Consider the following 25499-nt stretch of genomic DNA (forward strand, 5'->3'; position numbering starts at 1 on the left):
GCGCTCCACCCTTACCTTGGCCGCTCGCTTTCTCGCGTGCATGCACGTATATTTTATATCATATATATGTACCACGAAATACATAAGCTAAAAAGGTCGCAAGGCGGAAAATGAAATTCATGCGCCTATCGTGGCGTATCATATATCTCTCACGTCCGAATAACTCGCGAGAAATTTCATCCTCCTCGTCATTGCTCGCGGATAGTCTTCGGAACGCACACGCCTCATCGCTGTCGCGTCGTTCGTTCGCTCGCTTGCTCGCTCGTCCGCTTCCTTTTTATTTTTTTTGCCGTGCAATTTCCGTAGCACGCGGACTCGTCGATATTCAGTCTCGTTTCTCTCTAGTCCGTACGCGCCGGCGGCAGCAGCGCGGAACATTCGACGGAGGATTGATTTGTCCGTAATGTCGGAAGGAGGAGGTAGCAGCGGCGTTCTCGCGCGCATCTGATAACCGTTCGATCATCCTGCTTCTAAACGGATTACCAGCCGATATACAAGAGAGAAACGACAGCTGATTTTTAAGTCGATATTGCATATAAAGAAACTTTATATTATATGTTACAAAAAAATGGTATTCAGATTCAGAAAGAAAAAGAGAATTTGCGAATGTTATTTCTTTTTAAACCAAGAAATACATCTGTTCTCTCTCTCTCTCTCTCTCTCTCTCTCTATATATATATATATATTTTTTTTTTAGTTTTTCTAAAACTAAACTTTCTGTATGTAAATCGTTCTAAAACGATAATGTATTTTATACGAGGTATACTTTGTTTGTACATGAAATGTTTTGAAACGCGACGTTTACTATTACAATGTTTGCGAAAGAAACGAAACCAGAGCGCGAGAATAATTCATTTCTGAATGCGGAAAAGAGTTAATTCGTGTATTAACTCGGAAATCTCTCTTTCGGAGAAATCTGGAAAAGCTTAGAAAATTTTTTTTTGCGCCGCAAAAAAAATCAACTCGAGGATTTTAATAAGTTATCGGAATTTTATAGTTTCTCTCTCGATTTTTAATTAAGGCTGTTATTAGGGCTGAAATAAGTCATTTTTATTCTCATTTGATCTCGAAATTTCACTGAGTTTACAATCAATTTATCGTGATTAAATTGCAGGATATTACCAAAGAAAAAAAAAAAAAAAAAATAAGAAATTTACGGTTCACCAACGTCAGTTAATCTTAACTTAATTGATTCTCCGTCTCTTTCTCGCAGTACTACTACTAAAAAGAGACTGTTATTTAAAGTGAAACTAAAGTTACTGATGGCGAAAGCGATAATCAAGAAATTTCTTATATAAAATGATGCGGAAACTCTATGACACGTATTAATTATACGATATTCTCTATCTTTTACTTTTTACAATTTTTCTTCTCACGCAGAATTATGTTGTTAAATTGATGATTCTTTCATTTTTCATGTAAACTTTTTCGAAATTCTTTTCTAAAAGATGAATTCAGCATGCTTTTCTCAAAACTCACCGCTATTAATCAAGCGCCCTTAAGGGCGCAATTTCAGGGATACAAGGGAGAATTTCTCACAATTGCCAAATAAATTATCGCTTACGAGATATACGAGGCGGAAAAGAAATGTGTCTATAAATCCTTTACGCGTGTCGCGCGGTAATCAATTCGACGAGCCAATCTGACACGAGGGAAACGAGGACGCAACGAACATGTACGCGCGGTGTACGTTTGCTTCGGCGCAAAAATCGGGTGGATTTTTAGCGGCCGTCCCGTGAATTCCGGGTCCATTAAGATATCATCTCCACATTCGAAATTCAAGCTTCTTGCTATCGTGCGATTTTGCGCTATTTCTATGCTAATGCGTTATCGTAGCCCCATGATCTTTATATGTTTGCAAGATCTAGCACATGGCCACCTGGCCGATCGAGGTACGAAGATATTACACCGAATCATTACACCGTTCTTATGCTGAATTGCTAATTTAACAACTGGGTCTTGATCCTAAATTAACTTGGGGCTAAATGCTGATGTAAAATTTTTTTTACGACATTGTTTATGGTACGTGCACGCGAATGGAAAAAGACTGATCCATTATGCTTTTGCTTGCCCATGTGATAAAGCATCTACGTCCATGTTCGTATCGTTCTTACGTTGAATTGCTAATCTGACAGGTTGGTTAAACTCGAAGCTAAAGTCCGATATCAAATTTTTTTTTTACAGCATTGTTTATGGCCCGTATATACGCGAATGGAAAAAGACTGGTCTATTACGCTCCCTTTGCTTGTTCCCGCGATAAAAATATCTACCGTCCGTGTTTCTACGTTTCTGCTGCACGCTCCGGAGCTTTTCAAATGTGCGGAGATTCCGATATATTTGAGCGTACAGCACATAAATCACAGGTCACCGCGTAACCGTATAGGCACTGGACTTAATTAACAATGTAAAATCTCGCAGCGATCCCTAACACGTACGATGTTCGTGGCTCTGTGATTTATGTATGTGCCGCGAGGACAAAAACCGAGATCTATATAGGCTTGCTCCCTGATGGATCTTTGATGAACAACGAAACGTTGTTCAGGATTTTAAATTAGATATTGTATTTTTCTCAAAGTTTTAACAATAAATTGCGTGGTAATTGTATTTGTAAAAAATTGAAAGAAGTTATTGAGTTATTTGAAATTATGCAGAAAATGATTCTTTTTAACAATAAATTAAATGGTAATTGTATTTGTAAAAAAATTTGAAGCATTTATGTAGGAAATAATTTTTTTTGCGTATGCAACGTTTAAAGTATTTCTTCAATAAGTAAAACTGAAAGACTGAAAATGAAGAATTACTGTAACCTTTACCGCGGTAATTTATCAAAGTAAAAACATAAAGTACGCTCATTCGATTTGTGCGAATACAATCGAGGCTTTGTGGGTAAAAGGATGGGGAAACGAAAGGGAAGTCGAAAAAAAGACAAAAGCTCCTTTCATTCACGTCTATCCATTTGCGGCGCAACGTGATTGCGGCGGGATTAGCAGCACTATATATTGCTACTGTTTTAATTAAAATATTCGTTTATATTTATTATACTTTATTCAAATGGTATCTCATTTCAAAACGAAAAATGCACATATTACGTGCATATATATCACATTCACATATTTTTGAATATCCTAGAAATATTTATCATTTACTTGCTACACGAAAGATTTGTTTCACGTCCATCTTTGAAGGAGAAATACGGAGTAGAATGTACGCTTCAATTGTCATCGCTCTATATCCATGTTGCCATTTAGGAAACTATATTTGAATGTGCATTCGCTTTAATCAAAGCGTTTGACCCTTGTACATGCGGCTTGTACACGCGGCTTGTATGTACAACTTCCGTTTCTGTTATTTGTTGTTGTTACTTGTTTACTATAAATAAGCTGCTTCTATTTGGCTGGCAGTTGATTCGCGGCTCTTTCACCGTGCACTCGCACAAATAACAATTTGCGAAATGCAGAAAGTGATAAGCTCACTTGTAGACGTGTACGCATGCTTCATCGCGCGAAGCGTACAACACGTGATCCGCGTAATAAAAGTGAAATTCCTCGTGAACTCGGCTCTGACAGAATAGCGCCAATTTTAACAAAGCTAGGCGGGATACAATATCTTCGACCGTACCAGAGAGAGGGGGAAAGAGAGAGAAAAGGAGAAAGAGAATCGAGCTCACTTTCCAGAGATGAAGCACTAGAAGTGCGAAGTGAAATCGAATCTCTCCATAATCGAGAAAGAATATTGGCTTGCTATCGAGAAACACAAGTACCGCAATTGCGCGAAAGGAAAAGTGCATTTCACTATCTAAGAAAAATTATAATATGAAAAAAAGATCGATCGAAATGTTGACTATACACAATCGAATATTAAATGAAGTTTAGGAATTGCAGTAATAAACTTTATATTTGTCAAAAACACGTGCTTTTATCTGTCATTTCAATAATTTCGTTGATACTCTTCTAATATTTACTCGCAAAACGTAAAAAGTTCGGTACCGCTTTTTTTATTGTATTTAGGGAGATTATTGCGTGTAATTGAAGAGTGAAATACAAGTGCAACAAATATAATATTACTCCGTGTTTACATTTTGTTTCATTTTCATTGCACAGATAGAATTGAAACGATTTTTTCGCTACGCAACGAAAACGTATCATATTAAATTTCAAGTATCGTTTGTTAGTTTAACGTTTGTTAACTTCACGCCGTTTAAATAATTTGAACAATACAATCGCGAAATTGATAACGTTATTTCGTTGCAAACTTGAAATATTACACTTAACCGTTATGCGATCTTTATTCTTCAATCGAGATTCGCGGAAAACTTCAATTCCATTTGAGAGTCCATTTAAGTCGCAATGAATTCAACGAGCCATTTCGGAAATAAGTGCATCGCAAAGAAGGGCTTTCCCACTGCTGGAATCGAAATTTATTCCAGACATGTACGTTCAACCCTGACCCTGCTCAAAGCCTGGAACTTAGTTGAAACCAGAACAGGGGCAGAACGCGGAGAGAATAGATGTAAGAGGCAGGCGTGGAAAAGAGAAAGCGGGAACACTCGGCAACGCTTAAGATATTGAAGAAGTGCTGCTGCGGTATTTGGTTGTTACACGTGGAGAAATAGCTGGATTAAAAAACTAATGCTTTGTATAATGTCTCGTAAATTACATATCTCACTTTAAGTACGCTGAGAGAAAACATTTCTAAATTTTAATATTTATTCGAATAATATAACGCTAATGAAATATTTACTTACAATACATAAATGTTTATTTTATGAGAAAAAATTATACTTAAATTAATTAGTGCTTTTGGTACTAAGTATATCATTTATATTTAATAAATATTTTATTAGAACTATTCGATTAAATATTTATTAAAGTTTAATCATTTTTCCTTCAGTGTACATTTCTCACTAATTGATTATTAAAAAGATTACGTCAAAATGTGTAACATTATACATGCATTTTTTTTTTTACTTAATATTGTAATATTATACGTATAATTTTTCTACAATAATATACAAAAGGCATCAAGGTATATCAAATTTTAGATTTCAACAAATTTTATTTGAAATTTGAATAATTGGTGCATTTTTAACTGTGCAATTTATTTTAAACTTTTAAATTTCAATTTAACATTATAAGACCACTTAATTGATTTTGTAAAATAACGATACGTGTTTTGTTTTAGATTAATTAAATTTGGTATGAATATATACTAGCGATATTAATTAAATATAATATTTATATACATATATTAATTCTTGATATACGAAAGACGATATGTGATATCGCCCGCAGTTTTTAAAATATAAATAGTATAATAAATTATTGTAGATAACTATGACGTTGATTCTTTTAAAAAAAAGAAATCGAAAAATTCTTGAAGCGTTAAGAAAAATCGTTTTTCCACCATATTTGTCAATCTCTCATTTTTTAGAATTTTTAGTTGAAAAAGACAGAAAATCATGAATGTAATTTTTTATAAAGATCGTAAAAAAAAAATAAAAATTGAAACTCTCAGAACAAAATGGCAGAGTGTTGATAAATCGCGGTGCGATACCTCGTGGACCATGGCCTCATATATCGCGCCTCATAGGTTAAAAGTTAACTAGAAACTTGAAACAAATTCCCTCGTCAGTTAGGATTTACATAACATTTTATTTTCAAAATGTTTTCTCAATCGAAACAGAATTCATCGTTATTTTAGACGACGTTGATAAGTCTACAAAATAAAGCGCAAAATTTTGCAAAGAACGGAATATTCGATGAGTAATTATTTCCCAAGAATAACGTTTAATAGATGTATTTTACGATAACAAGATCGTTTGCTGTATGGCCTTGGCTTTTGTTTTGGTAGCGGCACGTTAACGGCGTACGCGGAATCGCCGCGTGCCGTATTGTCATTCCGAAGGTGAGACTCGAGCGGGCAGGTAGCGGCGCGTGCCGCTCCGCGTGTCGCCGTACTACCCATCGAAACGTGATCGCACCAGGGACGAGAAGAAACGTGATTATTTCCTACGAGCAATTAGTCCGTCTGTCAGAGCGTATAATTAACTCCTGCTAATTTATCGATTTCTTTTAATGAGGCAAATTTACCCGATTTATTCGCTTGATTTCAAAAGTTGAAATTATTAAAAATGAAAGTATCGTTTCGCTGCAACATTTATACCGGCGATAATTTTTTATAATGGTTATTGTAATAGATGTGAATGTATCATGCATCGGGTTTCAAGTTTTTCGTTAATTAAAACGTAATTTGCTCACCCGCGAATGGGGAACGCGGATTAATATGCGAGTCGCTGTATCGAATATAATTCAAGTAATGAAAGACCACGAGATTGCTCGTATTGATTGTTTATTAATAACACGTGTATTTCATTACATTTACGTATACGAAATATATCGCGTATATGATATACAATACTGAATTTTGATTGTATCTTATCGATTTGTGATTGTATTAGTCGTTAACTCGACTTTATTAACCGCACCGTTTATTTTAATTACTTTAATTTGCGAGATTTGCGAATGTCGAGCGAAATCGTTATACCGCGAAGCTTTATACCTTTTTCGCATTATTTTTGATCACGTTTCTATGATATTCCATCGCGATGTAAAGCGCGCATTGCGATTAACGTCAGGCGTGCTGTGCAAAGTGTCACGCGATTATCCTATATTCTGGCGATTCATATACGCGTTTGTAATTAAAGTTTTCGCGAGTGTTGCGTTGCGAGTGCTACAAATGAATCTGACAGGAGGAGACATCGGGTGATGGCGGAGCAATCACGAAGTGAGTTAATTATTTTATATTTTGTTCTGTTTATTACTTAATAGGATTAATCATTTAGATTTTTATTTTGTGTGTGACTTAATATAATTAGTTTGTCAACAATTATTTTAGAGAGAGAGATAACGTATATAATTTATTCTAGATATTAATTATTTTAATCATTGCTACACTTTACATTATATTTCTGTTTTATAATTTAACGGACCTGCAGCCTTGCCGTTGTGCATATTGGATAATATATTACATTTTTTATTAAGATAAAAAAATATATATGTTTGAAATTTTTTATATTTGATATATCTTTTATGTATTTGAAAGTACATCTGTAATTAAGAGCATAAGAATAAAAATGTAACATCTCGTGAAGATCTATTATATCTTGGAATAAATAGATTAGAACAGATTAATACAGGTATTTATTCTTGTAGAAAGGAAGAACTGATATAATCATCGATTTAATAAATAGTTTATACAAATCGATGGACACAAGATTTTCAGCAAATGTTATTGAGAATATTGCGAAGTTGTAATAAATTGTATATTTATTTATTAACTTTATCCTGAAAATTTTATTTTACCAAGTAGATTATAATGGATTCAATTTTCGTGATTATAACTTATAGCGAATTCGACTGCACTAGTGAATTGATGCATTAAAACCGCTAAACTATTTTGAATGTAAAACTAATACATATTTTTGCGTTATTTTGTGTACAGTAATTGTGCTTTAATGTGCATCAATACGCACTAGTACGTTTAATCAAATTTACATTAGATAATTAGTACAAATCATGGAAATAGAGAGAAACCAAATTGAAATTATGACAAGTATTAACATTTTCAGAACATAACATTTTTTATTTAATATTTATTCCTTCATAGTATTCCTATCTCATGGATAATGAAAATAAGAACAAAAAATGTTTTTGTATTCTCTCTATATACATATTTATGAAAAATAAAAATAAATTACCCATGTAGCACAGTAACAAAAAAGTTTTTAATTTAGTATAAAAATTTTTCTCCATAATATTTTTAAATAAAATTGAAAATTTGCGTTTGGTCTTTTTATATACTTTCAAAATTAAATATTATATAAACTGATAACAAAGCGATATTTAAAGATTTTTTTGATATGTATTTGATAAAATAAAATACAACAAATATTTCGCTATTAAATAATAAATATAAACTTCAATTAATTTTTTTAATAGGAAACGTTAGTAATTATTCACTTTATTATTTTTTAAATAAATGAATCAATTTTGTTTTCATTTTTCATAGTCTATTCTTGTTTATTCATTATTTTAATGGCACGGTTGTAACACGTGATGTAAATCAAGTTACACGAGAATAATTGTTTTATTTCTCACTATCAGCTGAGACACTCAATCAGCTATTAGTTTTACCCCAAATCAAAATATTGAATAGTCTGCCTCTCAATATGGAACTTTATTCTGAATACTTTATTCGCGTATATTTTTTTATATTAAAATTCGACGTTTATAAATACCGATTGTAACCGTGCAAACTTGTTTATTTTTAATCCTTTCTTCTCAATGAAACATGTAAATGTGATTGAAAGATCGTAAAAATGTTTATTATTTTCTTAATAATTTATTTTATATTGAATTTCTTAATATTTATTTTAATATTGCCTTTCCAAAGAACAAACACTAGCTCCGTTCATACGGTGAGATCTGTTCTTGCGTGACGTCATCAATGAGATATTATCTCATCTTACACGGCTATATTGGGCCACTTCTTAGCTCACGGCAAACATTTCCGTAAAGTAATTGCGCCCTTTGCAAACTCCATTCTTTTTCGATGATCTAAGGCCCGGTGAGAACCAAACTCGAAGTTTTGCTTCTACGCGGCTCCGCTAGCTCGTTAGCATATCTATCGAAGGCTTTCGACGAACCGATGCCGCTTTTCTCGGCTCTCGGAGAAGTTTCGTTGGCTGCGGGTGCTCCGTTCCCACACCATGACGTTTCAACTTTTATTCGATCTTACTTCAACTAGACTCCTCGTTTTCATCACGCTTATCGGCATCTTGCTCGATCGCTAGTGGAACTTTCGGTCACGACACGATTATAATGCTTATTAAAAAAGTGCACGAAAAGGAAGCCGTTGAAAAATAAAGGGCTTTAGTAATACGTTTAATACCGTGATTCCGTTTTCAAACGTTTCGTCGATATTTGAATACCAGTTTTGACGTGATTTTATTGAACCAATTAAATAATAAGAGAAGAAAACGAATAAAAGGAAAAGCGACGTAAAACCGATCAGATAGAACATTTTAGACTCCCCTTGAGTATAATTCTGTAACTTGTTAAAAAGAGTAGCGAAATTTTATAAAAGAAAAATAAAGAAATGAGCCAAGAGAGACTAACGTTACGAGCCTTAGTTCTTTGTGGATCTCTCTAACTAAGGTGTAAGAAGGTAAAAGAAGATTAACGTAATTTTATATTTTGTAAGTTGATATTCTGTGAAACGAATGTAGAGTGAGAAGTAGATGTTTCCACGAGAGCTACAGAGCCACAAACTCGACGAAATACTATCGTTTTAATTTGCGTTCGAAGATCGCTCTGCACTGATAAACGTTCGCGGACGCGTTTATATTTGCGCGACTGATATTTCTCCGCGCGGCAGAGAATGGATTATTGCAAGAACAGAATCTGCGGTATTCCGCTAGCCAGGAGATCGCATTACACAGCGGATACGCAACGCGGTGGCAATGCTGTGTCTATCAGATTTCTGTTTCTCTTCGCGAAGTAACAATCTGCCCAAGTTTCAGATTTATTCCGGTTTCGGCACGCACCTCGCGGACGGATAAATAGTAGTCGTTCCAGGCGAAATTTATATTGTGAAATCACTTTTTTTTTGGCGAAATTGATACGTTATTACATCTTTTTACAATCACAATTTTAGATTTATTACGTTTTCGCGATATCACGCACTTTTATTAGCTCGTTTCTCTCGTCTTCTCGATCTAAGAAATATTAAAAAAGGTTTGTAAAAAATAGGGGTCTGGATTTGCGTTTCTCTCCCGGGAAAATGGTTGGCGCTAATATCCTCATGATAACATAATAGAGTAACGAACGGGGCCACGGGCAACGTACCTATATCGATCGGGCGACATTGCGCGGCGTCGCGCGAAGATGCGAGATCACAAGGCACAAAAGTTAGGAATTCTATTTAATTAGAACTTCCGATAATAAAATTGCAGGCAATAACTTTAGACAATAGAATTTTGCTTAGTCGAGCTCCGCGGGTCGTTACTAATCAGTTTGGGCTAACTTTTTTTTTTCTAGGTCAGGAGCTCCGCCAAAAGTTATATGCAAGTTACATTAAAATGCAATTTGGATATTATTGGTACACTCTCGTTTCACAGAAGGGCAGTAATTTTTTTTATCATATCAGGCAGGTTCTCACGGGCGGTTTGCCGGTCAAAGCGGATTAGCACGAAAATTTCGAACATATTTCGAAAAAGCACATAAAGAGAGAAATATTTTAAGCCTACGATCAACTTGATATTTGTATTTTAATTTACATATTAATTTTGTATTTTATTTTTAGCACCGTACCCTTGTACCAATGATTGATGCATTGAACTTTATTGGCATAACATCTACGAATCTATCACAGATACATCATTTTTGTTAAATAGTCTCGAGAGCACGTAAAGAGCATTTAATTCTACTGTACTAACTTTTTGATTTTACAAATAATTATGGCAGAAGTGTTTACGTAAACTCGTCATTTTCTATCACAATTTTCTGCTAAACCGCTTTTTTTCGTGCTCGAGTACAAAAATTGAGAATAGAGCACATAATTAGCATAAAAAGTTAATACTTAATTCTGACACGGGGTACCGTTTCGATTTTCTGTGAGAAGAGTGCTAACTTAATAGACGAGTTTTTAATATAATTAAAACTGATTGACGACTGTAATGATGAATATTTTACAATTTCAATTTCGATTATTTGATGGATAATTGCTCTTCAATTACAATCGATTAATTATATCAATTATTAAAGCATCAATTATTGTCTAATTTTACTGATGTTTTTTTTTTACGATGCGTATGTACGATGAAAATAGGATGGCATGTTTTTTCAAAGGAAATTATCTCTACCCAGTTGTCTGTTATTCGATAATAATAGAATATCCTTGCACGCGATGGGATTGTTCTTTATGATCGGCTTATGTCGATCGAAACTTTAATAATTAATGTAACTTTAGCGATTGAGGCATTCTCGCTTTTGCTTTGACTGAATTTTGGCATCGATTATAGCAACCAATCGTTATTGAACTTGGTTGAAACGCTTCCCCCTCGTAATAACGTACTGAAAATTTGCAAGTAACGGTGTCGTTAAGCTAACTGGGTTGTAAAACAATCTACTGCTTTTCAAATAACACGCCGCCTACCACCTGCGTACCGCGTATATCGGATCAAATCTACAGAGTGCTTGAAAAAGAGATCGCCAATTATTTTGACGATTTCAAGTGATTTTGGAGAATCGAGTTTTCTCTAGCAACCTCTGCAGTTATTATTTAATTTGTATCGATTCTCCGCTGACCTCTCGATTTACCTCTTACTGAATAATTTCGAGAATTCTCGGATGATAAGTGACTTATACGTCCGAAACACCCTGTATATTCCAGCGAATGCCGCAATGAACAATGGTGCCTTCATCAATTGCGACAGCGCGCTGATGTCGTGTTCGTTATCACGCGATGAATACCACTCGATATCCGGCATGCCGCGCCGTGCGGCACGATTGTGTGCCAAAATCCTTCATCCTGCCTCTTCTCGCAAATTTTCCCGAAATGAGACGGGGCACGCCTTGCGGTCGAAATCGAAAACGCTTCAGGCTCGTATCGTAAGTTTCTCATTGTTGTCGTCGTCGCGTTTCTATGACAACCGCTAACCTGTTCGATAAACGCTGAATAATAAGTCGGTGGTTCATTGCAGCACGAATGCGAGTGCCTTTGACAGTATGTTCCGCGGTACTTGCGGTCATTTAATAGGCGAATGCTACAACACTATTCCGTGATTACGTCAGCGACATCGGTCTCTTTGTTATTGAAAGGCAAAAACAGCAAAAAATAAATAACAAGGAATCCGTTCGAAGATCTAATCGAAGTACGGTTTCATAGTACTTAATTAATTGAGCAATCAATTTGTAATTAAGACGGCCAATTATTCAAAAAAAATCTGACGTCAAATCGATCGGTTGAATTAATATTCAGCAATTTTTCATTAAGCGTTCGTACCATGTGACTCTACATTTACATTCGTATTTTTGCTGAGCTCTTGAAGGGGCTTGACCCAAGTCAAGATAAATTCCCTCACTCACTCATTCAGTCATCCTCTTTGGAGTCGAGAGACAGTCGCACAGACCCATATGGTCGGATAGGTCCTGTTTTGTATCACAGAGAGACGTCCAGGCCAGGAAAACGCTCGTTGTCGACACTCCTATTGCGAACAACGAGCTATCCTGAACTGAATGACCGGCTTGTTACGCACTAATTTCTATTAAGTAAGACCATATGGGTCTTAAGTAAGCGACGGTGAAGAATCTCGTCTCATCGATCTCGCCTATCGCTCGATGTGGCACCGAGAGGAATACTAATGACTTTTTAATGACACTTGCGGATCGTCAACGACGATAAAACGAAATCCCGCGAATAATTACTTTGTGCATAATTTTAATGTATGCAAGCCTATTGCGCGTGCGTAGTAAAAATCATTGGGATGCGGATTAGGATTTTATTTTTAAATACAAAGTAACCAGTAAAAAAAAAATAATGAATAAACGTGTTTTACAAATAACAAATAATCCAAATAATAAATAATTCAATCGAATAAACAAATTATTCGTAATCTAAACAAAATTGATTGAATTAAAGTACAACCTTGTACATTAAAATTAAGATTTATTCGATTAATGTACAATGTTGCACGTTAATCGAATAAATTTTAATTCAATTACGAATTAATTTGATAACAAATAATTTTTGCACGTGTATGTTAAACTGTAGCCGATTTCATGCTTTGCCATCTTTCTCTAAGATATTTCAAAAACGAAAATATATCTCGCTTCGTTAGCAATACATTTTATCTTTTCTTACATAAAGCGTTATTTACATTTAGTAAGATAGTTAAATATGTATCTCGTTATCTTTAATTTCCTTAAATAAGAAGATTATGTTTCCTATTAAGACAGTATCTGCGAGCTATAAAAAATTGTGCCTAGAACGTTTTGCAAGGACAACGTAATAATCTCTTATTGTAATTTTTTACTAACAGCTTTGTAGTCTAATTCGAGACAAAATCGTAAATAAAGTCCGGCTTAAGCATTCATTATGCACGTTGGATCGTCACACTCTCGTACTTTAACACCTTAATGCTCTCATAAATAAAACATTCGCCTTAAAAGTGGATGTAAGCTGAAATTTTAATCATCGCCATGAATGAATTTTTCTGATATATGCATAAGTCTCTCTCGTATCAAGTAGCACATTTTCAATTTTCGGAATACGGCGTATTCGGCGGCGAGAGGCGAGTTTTCCGATAGAACGAACGGTCCGCGGTTGAAATACGGGAACCGCAGGCGGAACGTAATCCGGCAACGATATTTCGATTCTACGTCCTCGCGGTTTGCACGTAGGTGCAAAAAGCACACTCGTTACGCGAGAGAAGCGCGCCGCGTGCGAATGTCGGATTATAAATTTGAAACGGGATCATACATTCTCGCGCGCGAGGGTGCCTTTTTGCGCGGGCCTGCCCTCCTACCGGAAAAAGGATATACTGGATCGGTAAATCATCTCGACGTTGATGAGACAGGGTTCACTCTTTATACGTAATTGTAATTTTCTCTTCAAGGAAAATGTTGGCTCTAATATGCGCCTGATGCTAAGCTCGTAATTGTGATTTATCGGCCTCACCATGGTCGTATATACGTTCGACCAAAACACGAAAACTCTAGGAGAGTCACGGGAGAACAGCAACGGGATTTTCATAGTATTGTTACAGATTAATGGAGGTGTTTATTTCAAATAAACGGTGTACAGGATGTCCCAGGACAATACCCGTACTCCTTTCTAAAATTAAAGAAAATAATTTTTATCAAAAATGCAAAAATTTTTATAAATAAATTGGATACGCTCTATCAAATGGGAATACTTTCAACTTTTAATGCTGATATAGATTATCTAGACTGGATGTTAAATTTTTTAAATGTAACACGTGTTTTTCATTACAGATTTGGATTAAATATAAAAAAATTAAGTTTTATCTCAAACATTTTTTACTGAAAATGTTTTTATTAACTTTAAAATGATTTTTGAAAGTAAATGTGATGAAAAAAATCAACTTAAACAAAAGAGGTATATATATTTTTAGAAAAAATATTCGAGACAAAAAATTTTTTATTTTTTTACTCCGTTTTGCCAAGGGATTGCTCACTCGCCAATTGAGTGCTGGAATGATTTCCGATTTCAATTTGAGGTTAAAGCGATTTCAATTGATTTCTGTTTTCAAATTGATTTTATATTAATTTCAGTGATGCTTGACTAATTTATGTGAGTGAGACAATGAGTGAGCCCTTTTTATAAGCCAAATCTGCAATAAAGTACCATGTTTTCTTCATTTTAAAAAGATACGAGTGGCTTAGGACACCCTATATATTATGGAATTTTCGCTCGAGTGTGAACAAAAAAGATATCAATTTCTATCATTCCAAGATTTATATATATATATATATATAGTGAATAATTTAATCAAACTGAAAAAGAAATATTTTTTTTTTTCCAGTTTGATTATATATCATAGAACGCATGTCATATAATTATTCGCTATATGTTACATATTATATCCAGTATAATATTGTTTCTTTTTTTACGTTTTGAACAAATGTTTATATTTAATAAATAAGTGCCTTGAGTAGATTAAATATTTAACTATCTAAAAATACTATTTGCCAGAATTGGCAAACGAATATATGAGTAAGTTTGCGAGTTACGTATGGAAATACTTTTCTAAGCCACAGCTAAAAAAGAAGTAGTACATCAATCCATGAGTAGGTGGATTATTGTAATTGATTTCGATATATTAGTTTTCGTAGATTTGAACAAGCAGAATCTCGTTGAAATAATAGACATAAGAAAATAGAATAAATCGGAGTTGAATACAAAAGTGAATATAGATTTTTCGATGGACGTGCGAATGTGCATTTTGCAAATTGTGATGGAAAACGATAAAAAAAAAATATTATTTATATTTACTCGTAAGAAGATTATCACATATATAATAGTCGCACTTATTCATGAAAAAATTATTCTAACAATTATCGTTGGTTAAATATTTCATTTATTTCTATTTTACATTTTTCTTCCTTTGCTGAAAATTACTTATTCTGCATAAGTACATTTTACGTTATTCCCCGATTTATCGTACGATAATTGGAATTTTGTGATGTCATCGCGTATTTAATTTAGATTTAACACGTTTCGTAAGCATCGATTTTTCATACTTGGACTACGGCGTTTACTAAGTTCGTTCCCGATCGGAACCAACGTAATTGGAGAGAACTCGGAAGTTCTTGGTCTCTATCCCGCGCTACCATCCTAACTCTACGTCTGAACTTTCCGTCATCCGCGAGACTCGCCGCGGCAGTTCTCCAATTGCCGCGAGAAAGTAAAAAGCGCATAATTAACGGGCTCCCGACAAATGCGAGCGTGCTTTTAGCCGCGACCTTCTTTTCGGATCAATGTCTGAATTGCACCAGTTTAAAATTTCACCACGGAGTAACCGGCTTGTTCTGCTATCCGTAATATTATTCCGCGTCTTACTAGGGCCGCATTGTTCCTAGTTTAAAACCGCAGTGTTGACATTTCTAGTAATCCCAGTTTAACTTTAAAATTAAACAAAAAGGATTCTGAGAACAGGGAAGGAGAAACTTTTCTGTCACGAATGAAAAGTAATAAATATAAATTTGATAATCTTCTCTTTTGAATAACCATTACAGACCTTCTTTTATTTTAATTTTATATTGTTCTACATCGAGTGCATTTTATTACTTTAATACTAAAATCCTTGCACGTCCGTGATAAACATCAAAGATTGATATTTAAAGCGTGCACATTGGTTGAACATTATCATGCGTAATGCAAATTATTTTATATCAATGTAATATTCATTATTACCATTTTGTATAATATTAATTAACATAGTATATGATGAATAATATTAATTATTGATATATAATGATCCCAGAATACAATGAAAAGTTGACATTGTGTAACTAACCGAATGCAGTTTCGAGAGGGGGAGTAAATCGCGTCGTGCTGGATAATTAATCCGCATCACACTTGTTTGGACAAAACGCGTGTACGCCTCGTCCGTGCATTGCATACGTTATTACTCTACCATCTTTCACGAAAGTAAAAACATCCGTGTTGCACGCGCGATTGGAGAATAACAAAGCAATTAACGGCATACACGAAAACGAGGAACATTCTGCCCACGGCGTTCTCCTTGTGAGGAAAAATTCGATATTACATATTCGCCGAGATTATATCATTTTAAAGCAGCTTACTCTTTTTTTTTTGCTTAATTATATTGTTTGAGTTATCTCGCTGTCATCCTTTTTCGTCGCAAACTCGCTTTTTCACATAAACGCATTTTATTATAACTTTTATTCATTAAAACTGTGAGATGAAAAAGATCGTCGCATTTTTACGATCTACAGAACATATTGACTTAATTTAACGTCACTTCATATTATTTCCATGCCCGAAAAGGAAAGGAGATAAGCGATATTCGCAATAAAAGTAAACCAAAATAGCTTACATGATATATTATCGTTTAATTTAGTGCATATCGACAAACATCTATTTTAGCAGACTTTGGATCGTTATCTTGAAAAAGGAACTGTTACTGTTGTTTCTTACTAATTTTAAAAAGTAACTACTTATTATTTTTTTTATTGGTTTTTTTGTAATGCTGAAGTAATTAATTAAATTTTAAAATTTTATTATTTGAAAATCAATGTTAAATAAATATAATAATAAATACACCGAGACAAAGAAGTCAAAATATTAGAAAGCATGTTACTTGTGACGTTTTCTTCGATATTAATTAGTTTAAAAAAATTTAATTGTGCTAATGAATTATATATTTCTTTGAAATATATCTCATTTTTTTCATTAATTGATTTATTTGCTAGAAATAACATTTTATCTTACCGTATTTAAAGACTCAGTTTAATAAAATAAATTTATGTTTTACATATAAACTTTGAAGTATCCTTTTTCTCAGTGTATTAAAACTTGAAACTCTCTAAGCTATTCTATATATAGAACAAGTTTTTCTTTATACGAAACTTTCAATCTAATAATCTTTCTAATTCTTTATTTTCTAGTAGACTTATTTTTACAAAAATTTCGATTAAATATTTTTTTCTACATTAATGTCGTTATTAAGAATACATTTAACGGCAAGTACTGAAAGTTTATAATATATATGTAATATAAATTATTCAATATTCGATAGTGGCTATCGGAATGCAGCTCAAGATGTAGAGCACTGTATCGGAATATTTCTCAGTTCGCCAATCACGCGATTAGCGTGCGATCTATTGAGTAGGTACAAGGATAATAGGAAATTGAAGTAACGATAGAAATAACGAGACTAAATTTGTTACTGTAAAAATGTTATGACGATACCGTTGCAGACAGAGAAATGATGGTTATCGAAAAGAAAAGTAACGAAAACGAGTAACGCGTTACTTTCCACCATTTTACCGTGTAACCTTATATAGGAACGGCGAAATGAAAATATCTTCATTGAATTTATGGAAATCGTGATCGCGGAAATGTTTTCCACATTTTGCGTTCTAAACGACGAATATCTGACTCCGCGATCTCGTAATTTTCCCGTATAATCCGAGAATTCCGAGAAGAAAAAAGATAATACGCAAGACGTTTAAAACTTTTTTTTCCTCTCACAAGTTCGAACTTAGCAATATCAAGTACTTAAATCTTTTCTCACGAGAGAAAAAAAAAAGAAGTTATCTCTCAAGAGCTACGGCATCTACTTGAGGAACTTGAGATATTTAGAGAAAAGTGAAGAAGGAAGTGAAAAAGAGGAGATGAGAGGGACAAGACTATAATAAATATTATGGCAGCTGCGACAATCTGAAAATGAGGATGATAACGAGCAACTATAATGATAACAGCGATTATTGTAATGATGATGACAAAGAATAGGGCAAGGATATCCGTGCGCGAAGAATTGATGCTCGAAGACGCTCAAATCATCTGCGAACGAATTGATAACTTTAGAAATTACAAAGACTAAAGTAAAGTAAGACGAAAGCTTTTCATTGCGTCGAACAAAACTAATTTTTGTCCATGTTTAAGTTGCTTACGCAAACGCTGAACTTTTGAGCTCGTAATCGAAGTAATTTTGTATATAGACTTCGGTGGATTACATATTGAATAGTGGTTAAAAACTGTAGTCTCTGAAATGTAGCCTCAATAATTTCTCTTAGTGGTCGTGTTTCTTCTGGTTCGGTATGGCAGAATCATTGATAGATGAAACACACTCGTCACATCGAATTGGTAAAGAAATACTAAAATAATTATTCAATGTTGAAGTTTAGTCGCCATCAAATATAATTAAATTTAACCGCTATCACGAAAATACTTCAGTTAGGAGCTGAAAAATTCAGCGTTTGCTTAAGCGAGCTGACGCGATCGAAAATTAGTTTTTAAGATTTAATCGTTATAATGAAAGGCGTTCAGTATACTTTTAACCTTCGCCATACTAATTAGTAATATTATTTTAAATATTTATTGAATATCGACTATACACCTATTCGCCTTAAGATCAGATACCTTGGATGCTGAAGAAGGGCAAGCGAGCCCGGAAAGTCCGTATCTTCACGTTCTCATATTTTACCATGTGTAAAGATTGAAGTTTAATTGGATTCTTAATATTTACGTCTTAGATACTTTTGCTCTCTATCGATCTTCTTCCAGCAATTCGAATCGATAACTATTATTTATTATCTCTTTTCTCTTTATTCCATCGTAAACGTGAACTCGAAGTGAATTATAAAAAAGGGAAAGGGGGAAAATTTTGCTAAAATGTGTTCTCCGTGCGTACGCTGCAGCAACAGCGGGGGTTCGGCGGCGGGACAGCAGCGGGGGTGGTGCGCCGCGTTGCGCGATACGCGCGGCGCGGCGCGGCGCGGCGCGGCGCGGTGCGGCCACCTCGGCCACGCAGTTCGTCGACGAGCGTCGCACCGTGTGTTCGCGCCGCGTACTTCTCCTGTCTCTCCTCTCTCTTTACCGCTTCTCGCATCGTTCCGTAAAGTTGACGGTTCGCGTTGACACCAATTGCGCTTGGCATCGAGCGCGAACGCGAGAACGCCGGGACGGCGGGCTAATCCGATCGCGCGATTTTCGCGCGTTTCCTGATGTTTCTTCTCTTTTTTTTTTCCTCGACAAACGAATTAAATTTTATCTCGATTCTGACAGTCCAGTGAGAGAATCTCTATTTTTTTGTTGTAACCGCGGTCAATAATAGGCCGGTGTGCCGCGAGTTCGCGTGTTCGTTGGATCGCCGCGATTTGCGGGAAACTGCGTGAAGTCACTGTTGACTGGCGTTTCCACGCGTCGGCGGCGGCCGTGCTGTCGATAAAAATCTTCATATCAATGGAACGTTATTCCGCGCTGTGATCCATCAGTTTTCCGCCGGGCATCGACTGATTTCACGGGACGAGCCGCGCGAAATCGCGGCTCGCGTCTTCGTAACTTTGCGTCGTGTCAGTTTTAGGGAGTAGATTCGATTTAAAAAAAAAATTCAAGTTTACCGACTCCGCGCAGACTTCGTATGAGCGTATTACTAAGTGAGTAACGATGCACTCTTATCAGTTGCAACGGGGAAACTGCAAGGAGAGATAAAGTAGGCAAAGCTCGTTGTAATTCACTTCCCAATGGGATCTCGACGGATAATGGGATGCTATTTACTTTCAATGATATAATTGTAAGATTGTGTTTCTGGCATCCAGAAATTAAGAATCTGAAATCTGGGAGAGAAGGATCTCAAGATAGCGCGCTATCGGATTTATTTGCTCGCGCGCGCGTTTGACTCGTCTCGACTTCGCTTGCGTGTCTCGCGGGGAATAAAAAGAAATGTTTATAATACCGTATTTAACAAAACATTCAGTGCCCGATTATAAAATAATTCAATTTTCTTAACGTCATTTGAACTCTTTGCTCCTCGTTTCTTTACGAAACGAACTTGAAAAGTCTTGACGGTACTGCTACTTGTATTTTCGCAACCAGCCAAGAGAGTAACTCTGTTATTTTTTTAGTTATTACTCCGACTACAAGAAAAACTGACTCATAATAATCGTTTGTACTTGTAAATGCAGGCGCAACATCATTTTCTAAATCATATTTAATTTTTCGCAAGATAAAGACTTTAATTTGAAATTGGAAACGCGAAGTAAATAAAAGTAGAGTTGCGATTAAAGATATTAATGCTACATTGAATCCCGTATAAATTTGAGGACATTAAATATATTTAATTTTCAGAATTCTGGAATTTAATATTTTATTTGCAACGATATTAAACCGATCTTTGACAACTTTTTTACTACATTCCAAGTTCAATTTAATAAAGACTAAAATTAATTTTCTGAAATTTTTAACAAGTAAATTGGGCCACCGTTGGCGAGCAAACCTTTCAATTGCAAGAGCGTTGTTTGTATGAATTATGCATCGAATCACATTTTACATGTATAATCTACGTGTAGACGTAAATTACTGTCACATTCGTTTCCACACGTAGATGCTCAGCCCGGGATTACACTACTTCAAATCACGTTACCGCGCGGTAGACAGCTCTTCCAAGCCTGATGCAGGAACTTGGAATTGTATCATCGAAATAACTTTGCCAAGTTCGATAGAGTTACGAATCTCGCAAAGCGTATCTTCGCTTATGTCGTGTAATGGTACTGGTACTTATCATTATATGCATGAGTACGTATTGCGGATCGACCGCGTTAATACGCTCGATACTCGGAGCAATTAAGGGATTCTCCTTTGAACGATATTCTTTAGATAAAATTAAATTTGTCTTGATTATATGAAAGAGGTGGAAGCACCGTGCTTACATAATCGTTGCTTATTGAAATTTAAGCTCGGGTATTAAAAAAAGAAAACTTTTAAAAACATCAAATGTCCGTTGAATGAGACGGAGGACGGAAATGAGTTTTTAGCATTATTTTATAAATCTTTTTACAATGATCCTATTACGCGAACTGTAATTCGTTTATTTCTTACGCTATTGCAAAAAGTAATTGCGCGTGTCTTTCCGATTTCAACGTTGTAATTCGGGATAAGTGCAATCACGGATTAAGGGGCTCGAGTAACTCATTAGTAGTCGTTGCATTAAAATTTGTCTGCGGAGAGGAAGGAAACTCGAATGACTGGAGAACTGGAAATTTTCGGAGCTTCCGAAACTTCGTCATTGAATTAAGCTCGAAATTGTACTCGCGTTCGCGCACTCCGTCGGAATTGGAAGTCAAACTGACATTCGCGGAAACGAAACTGAAACGCATAGCCGCGTTCGGAGATTATATTTCCGGAGTTCGTTCGTCCGAGGAGTGCACCTTGAATTGCGATACGTACAACTTTGATGAGCCAGGAAATAGAGACGAGACAAGTTAGACTCCCTACGGGGGATGCCGTCTTCTCCGCGGAGAAATCGCGCCGGACGATTTTACACGATACAAAATTGACTGTTCTTTGTACGCGGAAACTTCATTTTGTTGTGCATATTTTACACGCCGAAAGAGGAGATTCTGTGACAAAGGAGTACGCACGTTTGAAATTAGATCAACTTTGAGTAGTTTCCCTTGTATTACCACATAGTGTGGAAATTGCTTGATAACACTATGTATTTGTTAAAAATTGCACAATGCAATAGTATTATGGTAAATGGATATTAATAAAAAAGAAGGTGGTATATGGGTACCCATTTGCATTTTGTTCAATAACTTTGTTAATAATTAATGTTTTAACAACTGTATTTATCAAAATGTTGTTTAATAGATTCTAGATTCAAAGTTATAAAATATTTTTTACTTTGGATGTAATTTATAGAAATGTAACTACACCACATAATGGATCGAAGAGAGGTGAAAATATGAGCCACCACAAAAACAAATTTAAAAAAACACATAGTATTTTGTTACAAAATTATATATATACTTTTTTTTTAATTGTTAAAAAGAGCTACAATGTAACAGCGAAGTTTTAAAATGAAAGTAAATGCTGACTTATTTCAATTATAAGATAGGTCACAGACAAATCGCCAAAATATTTCCAATCTTTCTGAACACAGCCCTCTAGAATGACAAACGATTTATATTTCGAAGAAATATTTCAATGTGAAAATTTCGATAGTGCTTATACTATCAGTACGAGTCAGCTTCTATACCTATATTAACAAAATGCTATGCTACTGAATAACTTTACATAATTTAAAATATGTATAGCCAAATAAAAAGTTAAATAATAAAAAGAACACTCGAATATACGTACATACGTACATACGTCGTGTGATAATACATTCAAGTTAAAAAAACAATGAGTGTGATTAAATGTTAAAATGTAAAAAGAAGTTACGAAATGCTCATAAGTAAAAATGTCTTATAATCGTTAACTATTATGATTGGCATATTAGCGCCATGCTGAACAAATGATTCTATAAGTAATTACTAGCAATTTGTCACTTAATAACGGAGATAATACGGATACTCATAATATCACCTTTTCCTTTATTAATAATGCAAATGAGAAAATATATAAAATTAAAAATGTATCGTTAAATATTGTTACAAGAAGAATAAAATGATAAAAGAATGTCATATAAGTTAAATAGAAAAATTTTTGTGCCTTGTGGTACAGAGAGTATTGGAAAGAGAAGGACCTTTACCAATTTTTTCACATTTGCCAATAGAAGAGACCTTTACGCTTTTACGGAATATTATCGTTGCAGCTGTTACGGTATTTCAAGAGCAGAGAAAAAAAATTTCAAAACCGCATCGCGTATACCATAGACCTTTAAACCAACCCCTGTTGATTTTATTTTTCCACGTGACAATTTAGATTTTTTAGATTTTAAAATATAACGTTACGTTGTGAAAATATTTTCAGAGACGGATATTATGGAACGTTGTAAAGAAAATGGAATTCAAGTTGTAACTTTCAATAAAATATACGGATCCCCTTTAAGATTTTCTCTTTCGCGATCCGTGAAAACGTTTACATTTAAACGTAGAGTATTCCTTACGTTTTCACGGAAAGAATTGCCGAGGTGACGATAATGGCGCATGAGAAGCGGTCGTTGAATCTGATTTTCCTGTTTTGTCTTGTTCGGTCGCCACAGGGAACGTCCTTGGGAGCATGCGTCCTGCTGCCGCAAAATTACCGTTCGTTCTCGCCTGGCTTCCTTGGCTTCCACGTGCAACAGACGAATCGTAAATTCCACGCTCGACAGCTAAGACGCTCGAAAGACCCACTTCGTTCGCGCCGGTCTAATTCATTCCGAGTCGACACTGGGTATACACACAGCGACGACGATAGGGGGCGGGTAGCGAGGGGGGAGAGGGTGCGCGAATACCGCGAATTGCATTTTCAATTAAAAATCCGTTTACCGTTCCGCTCGTCAACTCGCTCTACTAACGCCCCGTTCGCTAACGTTCTACTAATTCGCGTTAAGTTTCTTCCGGCTAGGACGTCAGATCCAGCATTAAGACGTTGCGTATTAAACGTTTTTAGATCATTGATCTTCATTTAACTCCCAAAGACGGTGCACTTTATTGGGAAGATTTGATTACGCTTTTCATAGAGCGAGAAACCATTTTTACGATCTCGCTTTGATCGAGGGCGAAAAGTTGAGCGGTGAGGGAGGGATTAAAAATGAGAAATAAAGGAAATTCTCATATGTAAGATCTCTCATTCTACTCGACTCGCTTATTTACCGGCTTCGTGCACTCGCCGTATTACGTACGCTGGCTGCGCTTTTCTCCAGGGTGTTTTTAACTTTAATCCCATCTACTCTCTATACGCCAAGCTTGTGTGCGCGCGAGCGCGTATGCGTGTATGTGTATGTTTTATCGTAGTACAAAAATTGACGGGATACGACACCGTAAGCCGCATCTGTACCGCATAATAATCGGGCCCGTTGAAAACCTGTTGAATTCGCTCGATTCCGTGACGAAATTATTCACACGTCTTTATCTATGTAGAAAACTAGGGGAGAGTTGCTGAATGCATATCTTTTCGATATTTTACATTTTTACTTCGTATAATCAACATTTAGTGACGGAAATAAAAAGTCAATAAGAAATAAATAATACAGACGAAAATTCAACGAGTTTTATTTTGTTTTGTGCATGCTATCGACATTTTACGAAATCAGGTACATTTGATATAAATTTTTCATCAACTTATAAAGCTGATAATAACAGAATTATACAATTTTATTTTGAATTATTATATTTTCATAAAAGGGAAAGAGAAGGCTTGTTGTACAATATTTTACATTTATTGTGCATACATATTTCAAATTATTGTAAAGTTAAATATTTTTATCGATATTCTTATGAACACTATCCAATTTTTAAATTTTTATCATCATTACTATAAAGAAATGATACTAATGTAAAATTAATAAGTGAAAATTAAATTAGTAATTGATATGAATAAAAGATACGTTAATGCAAAAGTAAATACAAGCCAATTTTATTTCGGTATTTTTACTTTTTCATTATTGTTATTTATTAATTATTGAATATTTGGTTGTTTTTTCGATAAATTGTTAATAAAATAAATATTAAGTTAATGATTCCTTATATTTTTAGTTACTTTAATTCATAAATTCGATATATTTTCAAAGACGATATACGATTTAAGAAATCACAGGTACGCTTTAAGCAGTCGCTTTTCTAAATCGCACCTTTCACAGCATGTTGCAGAAAAACTTGTAACAAATTAATTTGTTATTACTTAAAGGTTTAATATGTAGATGATTGAAATATCGAACTACAATTTTGCGAAATATAATAAAATTGCGAAGTATAATGAAAAATAGCTTAAGTAGTACACATTTACGACTCTCTTTTTTACTTTAGCAGAAAGAAAAAGTGTTATAATTTTATCAAATTTTCGTCGTAGTAGAGTTCGATTCTAATTGTAAGTGGAACGAAGAATTCACGATTGCAAAGCTTCATCGCCGAGATGTCCCGTGCAATTCACCTTCGCTCCCTTTCTTTCATTAAGTCGATTCAGACCGCTCGGTTGGACCCTACACACGTCTAAATTTCGACGGTCTCTCGCCGCGGCCCGGGAAAACCGACTTGGCCGACGTTTTCGTGAATTACGCCGAAATCTAATTTGTGCGCCTCGCTATCCGGGCTTTGCATGCCAAATTGGATAGCCATCAACGCGCACTCTGTCGCGCAAAACCGTCGTCGGCGTCGTCGACTACGAGAGAGATGTGGCCACGCGGCAAGGCGTGTTCTCTCATTTCCATAAATTGATATGCACTTCTGCTCGCCCTGTGTACGAGATGTCGAGTCGCGCGCCGCGTCCGCCGCGCTGTATCGCGTCGCGCCGCGCCGCGCCGC

At 35.2% G+C, this 25499-nt stretch overlaps 1 protein-coding gene across 3 annotated transcripts in view; it reads left to right on the forward strand.

Moving 5' to 3' along the window:
- The window catches only part of LOC105201768 (dual specificity protein kinase splA), an 81128-nt gene that overhangs the window by 21245 nt on the left and 34384 nt on the right, over positions 1-25499 (forward strand). The window contains exon 1 of one of the 3 annotated variants that reach the window (XM_039456120.1): positions 5888-6783. The exons of 1 other annotated variant lie outside the window; for it this stretch is intronic. The gene's annotated coding sequence lies outside the window, so the exon portion shown is untranslated. Of the gene's footprint in view, positions 1-5887; positions 6784-19081; positions 19707-25499 lie in introns of those variants that run through there. One more of the 3 variants, XM_011169957.3, reaches the window with a different exon arrangement.

Source organism: Solenopsis invicta, chromosome 12 (genome assembly GCF_016802725.1).
Source record: "Solenopsis invicta isolate M01_SB chromosome 12, UNIL_Sinv_3.0, whole genome shotgun sequence".
NCBI lineage: Eukaryota > Metazoa > Arthropoda > Insecta > Hymenoptera > Formicidae > Solenopsis > Solenopsis invicta.